Consider the following 7,047-nt stretch of genomic DNA (forward strand, 5'->3'; position numbering starts at 1 on the left):
ACAATCCCGCCATTCCGGGAATTAACCTAGTAAACCTACGCTGCACTCCATCAATAGCAAGAATATCCTTCCTCAAATTTGGAGACTAAAACTGCACACAGTACTCCAGGTGCGGTCTCACTAGGGCCCTGTACAACTGCAGGACCTCTTTGCTCCTATACTCAACTCCTCTTGTTATGAAGGCCAACATTCCATTGGCTTTCTTCACTGCCTGCTGTACCTGCATGCTTCCTTTCAGTGACTGATGCACTAGGACACCCAGATCTCGTTGTACGTCCCCTTTTCCTAACTTGACACCATTCAGATAATAATCTGCCTTCCTATTCTTACCACCAAAGTGGATAACCTCACACTTATCCACATTAAACTGCATCTGCCATGCATCCGCCCACTCACGCAACCTGTCCAAGTCACCCTGCAACCTCGTAGCATCTTCCTCACAGTTCACACGACCACCCAGCTTTGTATCATTTGCAAATTTGCTAACACAGTCCTCTCATCAGCTAGAGTGCGGTCCTGATCGCCCATCTACCTCATTGGAGAACTTTGAACTGATCGAACTTTATTAGACTTCTATCCTGCACTAAACGTTATTCCCTTTATCCTGGATCTGTACACTGTGGACGGCTTGAGTGTAATCATGTATAGTCCTTTGCCTGACTGGATTAGCACGCAGCAAAAGCTTTTCACTGTAACACTGTACACCCAGAGAGTTGTGAATCCCAGTTCTCCCACCAGTCTGACTGTCCCCGATTACATTTAATCTCTGTTTGCTTTGCATTGTTGTCACCTTCTCCCAGCTAACAATGATCGATTCTACATTTTCCTTGGCCTCCATCCCCTTTGTCCCGTTTTCACACCGTACACTTCCTTATCTCTGGGTCTCCCCCCTCCCCCCTGACTCTCAGTCTGAAGAAGGGCCTCGTCCCGAAACGTCACCCATTCCTTCTCTCCAGAGATGCAGCCCGACCCGCTGAGTTACGCCAGCATTTTGTGTCTATGGCCAGCACAAAACAATAGTCAGATCAGATGGTGAAGGGATTGGTTAGGGGGAGGGGGGAGGGGGAGGAGGAGGAGGAAGAGGGGAGAGGGGGAGTGGGTGGGAGGGGAGGGAGGGAAGGGGGGGTGAGAAGAAGGGCGGGGAGGGAGGGATCTGGATGGGAGCAGGGTCGATAGGGAGGTGGTGGGGGGGGGGAGAGAGGGAGGGGGGGAGGGAGGGCAAGATAGGGGTAGGGTGGAGGGGAGGAGAGGGTACCTGCATTATATTATGTATTGCAAGTAGATTTTAAATGTCTTTTTAAACTTTTGCCTACACTGTCCCACCTGTCCATGAAAAAAGCAAGAACTGACAATGCCAAATAAATTTTATTGTTTTGTAGAAGTATCGGCAGTAATAAAACATTAACCAGGTTATCAGCGAGCGTCATTTTAAAACAATAGCAAAGGTTAACATGTTAACAAATTTTGAGAAAATCTCGAGAACAAAGTCAGAATTCAAATTAATATTTCAGGTATACTTTCTGCAGATCTCCTAAAATAAGTTGATCTTGTTTTAACCTTGCACAAGCTAGCTCGGAGAATTGCATTTAACCTTTACATTTCAGAGAAGCTTAACGATCTTTAAAAAAAGTATTGATGTGCTGCATTATATTATGTATTGCAAGTAGATTTTAAATGTCTTTTTAAACTTTTGCCTACACTGTCCACCTGTCCATGAAAAAAGCAAGAACTGACAATGCTACATACATTTTATTGTTTTGTAGAAGTATCGGCGGTAATAAAACATTAACCAGGTTATCAGCGAGCGTCATTTTAAAAACAATAGCAAAGGTTAACATGTTAACAAATTTTGAGAAATCTCGAGAACAAAGTCAGAATTCAAAATTAATATTTCAGGTATACTTTCTGCAGATCTCCTAAAAATAAGTTGATTTTGTTTTAACCCTTGCACAAGCTAATTGCATTTAAATTTTACATTTCAGAGAAGCTTATCGATCTTTAAAAAAAGTCTTGATGTGCTGTAATTCTTGCATAAGGTTGTTCGATGAATTGGATTTTCACTTTTGGCATGTTTTTGATTTATTTTGCAGTCTGCCCTGGAATGCAGTATGTAAATAATATCATTAGCCAGCAGCATTGCAAATAGCTGTTCTTTTAGAACTTTAGACTTTAGAGATACAGTGTGGAAACAAGCCCTTCGGCCCACCGAGTCCACGCCGACCAGCGATCCCCGCACACGAACACTATCATGCACACAACAGGGACAATTTACATTTATACCACGCCAACTAACCTACAAACCTGTACGTCTTTGGAGTGTGGGATGAAACCGAAGATCTCGGAGAAAACCCACGCAGGTCACGGGGAGAACGTACAAACTCCGTACAGACAGCGCCCGTAGTCAGGATTGAACCCGGGTCTCTGGCGCTTTAAGCGCTGTAAGGCAGCAACTCTACCGCTGCGCCACTTGCCGTCTTTGGAGTGTGGGTTGAAAGCGGGGCACCCGGAGAAAACCCACGCAGGTCACGGGGTGGGTGTACAGACTCCATACAGACAGCACCCGTGGTTAGGATCGAACCGGGGTCTCTGGCACTGTGAGGCAGCAACTCTATCGCTGCCTCCCTAAATAAATAAATAATAGGGCTAAATCTAGTGAATAAAATATACAATTGGTGACAATCTGCAGTAATATAGAAATCCTGCATGTGTATGTCATTCCCACAGTCGTAATGAAAATTCTTTCCAATGCTAACAGCTTTCTGACGTACATGTGTGGGCAATAACATTGTTTAATGGAAAGAACATTTTATAATGGATCTTATAGAGGTGTATAAAATCATGAGAGGAATAGATCGGGTGGATGCACAGTGTCTTTTGCCCAGAGTAGGGGAATCGAGGACCAGAGGACACAGGTTCACGGTAAAGGGGAAAAGATTTAATAGGAATCTGAGGGGTAACTTTTTCACACAGAGGGTGGTGGGTGTGTGGAACGAGCTGCCAGAGGAGGTAGTTGTGGCTGGGACTATCCCAACGCTTTAGCGTCTTTGAGTATATGAAAAGCGCTATATAAATGTAATGTATTATTATTATTATTATTATTAAGAAATAGTTAGACAGGTACATGGATAGGACGGGTTTGGAGGGATTTGGACCAAGAGCAGGCAGGTGGGGCTAGTGTAGCTGGGACATGTTGGCCGGTGTGGGCAAGTTGGGCCGAAGAGCCTGCTTCCACACTGTATCATTTTATGACTCCATGTAAGTCTTCCCATGGAAGGAGGTTCTGCAACTCTATTGCTGTCGCCACCACTAGGTGGGGCTGTTTATTCATTTCTACTTTTGTTTGAAGGTGGACACAAAATGCTGGAGTAACTCAGCGGGACAGGCAGCATCTGTGAAGAGAAGGAATTGGTGACGTTTCGGGTCATTTTACACCAAGCCAATTAACTTACAAACCTGCACGTCTTTGGAGCGTGGGAGGAAACCGAAGATTTCGGAGAAAACCCACGCGGGTCACGGGGAGAACGTGCAAACTCCGTACAGACGGCACCCGTGGTGGGGATTGAACCAGGGTCCCTGGCGCTGTGAGGCAGCAAATCTACCGCTGTGCCACCATGACCGCCCTTGTCTATAGACTTCCTTATCTATGTACCATCTCTGAATGCATTCAAGAGAGAGCTAGATAGAGCTCTTAAGGATAGCGGAGTCAGGGGGCATGGGGAGAGGGCAGGAACGGGGTACTGATTGAGAATGATCAGCCATAATCACATTGAATGGCGGTGCTGGCTCGAAGGGCCGAATGACCTCCTCCTGCACCTATTGTCTGTTGTCTTGTCTAGTTTCTACCTCCCACTCCCCTGACATCAGTCTGAAGAAGGGTCTCGACCCAAAACGTTTATTGTTGTTTTAAAAAAGGGGGGGAAAACTCATTCCTTCTCTCCAGAGATGCTGCCTGGCCCGCTGAGTTACTCCAGCGTTTTGTGTCTACCCTGACCAGAGTTTCCTGTTGTTCCCACACAAAGAACGGGAATTCTCAACTCGGCAGTCCAGCCAACAAAGCAGGAAATGCCATTTTAATCAGACGGAGTGCAGGAAGCTCGGGGGGGGGGGGGGGGGATTTGGGGGGGGGTGGGATGGGATGATATGGGGGGGATATGGGGGGGGGATGGGACGGGATGATATGGGGGGGATATGGGGGGGATAGGGGGGATGGGGATTGGGGGGATGGGGATAGGGGATGGGGGGAGATGGGGGATGGGGTCGGGGAGATGGGGGCGGGGAGATGGGGGGGAGATGGGGGCGGGGAGATGGGGGGGAGATGGTGGGGGAGATGGGGGCGGGGAGATGGGGGGGGGCAGCGTGTAAAAGGAAACTGCAGATGCTGGTTTACACTGAAGTTGGACACAAAGTGCTGGAGTAACTCAGCAGGTCAGGCAGCATCTCTGGAGATAGACACAGAGTGCTGGAGTAACTCAGCGGGTCAGGCAGCATCTCTGGAGATAGACACAAAGTGCTGGAGTAACTCAGCGGGTCAGGCAGCACGGAGATGAGGAATAACTTTTTCAGTCATTAGAACGGAGATGAGGAAGAACTTTTTCAGTCAGAGAGTGGTGAAGGTGTGGAATTCTCTGCCTCAGAAGGCAGTGGAGGCCAGTTCGTTGGATGCTTTCAAGAGAGAGCTGGATAGAGCTCTTAAGGATAGCGGAGTGAGGGGGTATGGGGAGAAGGCAGGAACGGGGTACTGATTGAGAGTGATTAGCCATGATCGCATTGAATGGCGGTGCTGGCTCGATGGGCTGAATGGCCTCCTCCTGCACCTATTGTCTATTGTCTATCTCTGGAGATAGACACAAAGTTCTGGAGTAACTCAGCGGGTCATTTACAAGACTGAGGGGGGATCTTATTGAAAAATATAAAATTCTTAAGGGGTTGGAGAGGCTAGATGCGGGAAGATCGTTCCCGATGTTGGGGGAGTCCAGAACCAGGGGTCACAGCTTAAGGATAAGGGGGAAGTCTTTTAGGACCGAGATGAGAAAACATTTCTTCACACAGAGAGTGGTGAGTCTGTGGAATTCTCTGCCACAGAGGGTAGTTGAGGCCAGTTCATTGGCTATATTTAAGAGGGAGTTAGATGTGGCCCTTGTGGCTAAAGGGATCAGGGGGTATGGAGAGAAGGCAGGGGGTACAGGCTACTGAGCTGGATGATCAGCCATGATCATATTGAATGGCGGTGCAGGCTCGAAGGGCCGAATGGCCTCCTCCTGCACCTATTTTCTATGTTTCTATGTTTCTGGAGATAGACACAAAGTGCTGGAGTAACTCGGCGGGTCAGGCAGCATCTCTGGAGAGAAGGAATGGGTGACTTTTCGGGCCGAGACCCTTCTTCAGGCTCAGATTGAAATAGAAAGCAGTTTCAGTCTCTGCACCGACTTTACAACGACTGTTCGAGGAGAAAGCAGATATACAGCAGCGTTGAGATCGCGATGGGGGGGGGGGGGGGGGGAAGCAATACCGCACCTTGTGCTGCCCATTCTGCTCAGCTTTCTTCGTCTGGTAATCAGTTTTCCTCATCTCCTCCAGGTATCGATCCCTGTAAGTGGACACGCTGACAATTGCCACTCTGTTCATGAAACTGTGGGGCAGACAGGGCAGAAACAGCGAGTCAACAAAAACCTTTCCCAGCCGAGCTCAGTGGTGAAATTGCACAGTGTAACAACATCGTGTAATGTGTAACAACATCAGTGTAACAACATCAGTGTAACAACATCGCTCGCTTGTCATTTCAATACCTTTCCATCGACGTCTGGTACCACTTCGGGGAAACTGTTGCCATTTTGCAGGGGAAGTTTTTTTTTTGTAGATTTTTTGTTGTTGTTGTTTGGCGTGATCGCCTTTGTTCGACCGCACTGAACGATGTCTATGTGTATGTGTGCAGGATTCGCCTCTAGGGCGCAGTTTCAGTTTCGGGGAATCAATCGCGAAGTCAAATGCTTTTGTCATGAGTCCCGGGCCCAATGACATATCTGCGTGACAAATATGTACAATAAACAATAGACAGTAGGTGCAGGAGGAGGCCATTCGGCCCTTCGAGCCTGTACGCACCGCCATTCAATGTGATCATTCTCAATCAGTACCCCGTTCCTGCCTTCTCCCCATACCCCCTGACTCCGCTATCCCTAAGAGCTCTATCTAGCTCTCTCTTGAATGCATTCAGAGAATTGGCCTCCACTGCCTTCTGAGGCAGAGAATTCCACAGATTCACAACTCTCTGACTGAAAAAGTTTTTCCTCATCTCAGTTCTAAATGGCCTATATATATATATATATATATATATATTGTAATGTCTTGAGAGGTCGGGAGCTTTTCTCTTGAAGGTTGGGAGGTGTGGGTGCCAGAAATGAAGACAGAAAAGTTCTTGTTTTCAAACTTAAATTCCATATATTTAGTCTTTTCCAAAAATAGGTAAACTTAATTGTTTGCAGACAGGTACACAAAACCAAAACAGGTAGTTCAATCAAAACTGTTGCTTGCTGCCTTCTTACAAAATCTCTCTCTCTCTCTCTCTCTCTCTCTCTCTCTCTCTCTCTCTCTCTCTCTCTCTCTCTCTCTCTCTCTCCTCTCTCTCTCTCTCTCTCTCTCTCTCTCTCTCTCCCTCTCTCTCTCCCTCCCTCCCTCCCTCTCTCTCTCCCTCTCTCCCTGTCCCCGCTGAGTTACTCCAGCATTTTGTGTCTATCTTCGGTGTAATCCAGCATCTGCAGTTCCTGCCGATATTATAAAACAGAAGTTTCCATTTTAACCAGATGAGTCAGAAAGGTCAAAATATTTTGGGCGGTTTGTTTTTTTTACAGCATCAGAACTCGTGGTTTGAACTTCCCCAACTAGTTTCACGTGACGGAATCAGCCCAAAACAGGAACGCAAACTGGGAACACGAGGAAACAGGAATTAAATCTGTTCAAACAGCACAATGAGTAGTTCCTTGTTGGGCAACACGGTGGTACAGCGGTAGAGTTGCTGCCTCACAGCGCCCGAGATCTAGCTTCAATCCTGAC

The 7,047-nt window shown here is 47.3% G+C and overlaps 1 long non-coding RNA gene across 1 annotated transcript; it reads right to left on the reverse strand.

The window, feature by feature from the left end:
- Positions 1-1,511: 1,511 nt before the first annotated feature.
- LOC144602735 (uncharacterized) lies at positions 1,512-5,952 on the reverse strand. The gene is made up of 3 exons (XR_013548495.1): positions 5,787-5,952; positions 5,515-5,629; positions 1,512-2,096 (listed from the first exon to the last, which is right to left on the reverse strand). It is a non-coding gene; the product is annotated as an uncharacterized LOC144602735 (long non-coding RNA).
- Between the last annotated feature and the right edge of the window lie 1,095 nt (positions 5,953-7,047).

This window comes from Rhinoraja longicauda, chromosome 19 (genome assembly GCF_053455715.1).
Source record: "Rhinoraja longicauda isolate Sanriku21f chromosome 19, sRhiLon1.1, whole genome shotgun sequence".
NCBI lineage: Eukaryota > Metazoa > Chordata > Chondrichthyes > Rajiformes > Arhynchobatidae > Rhinoraja > Rhinoraja longicauda.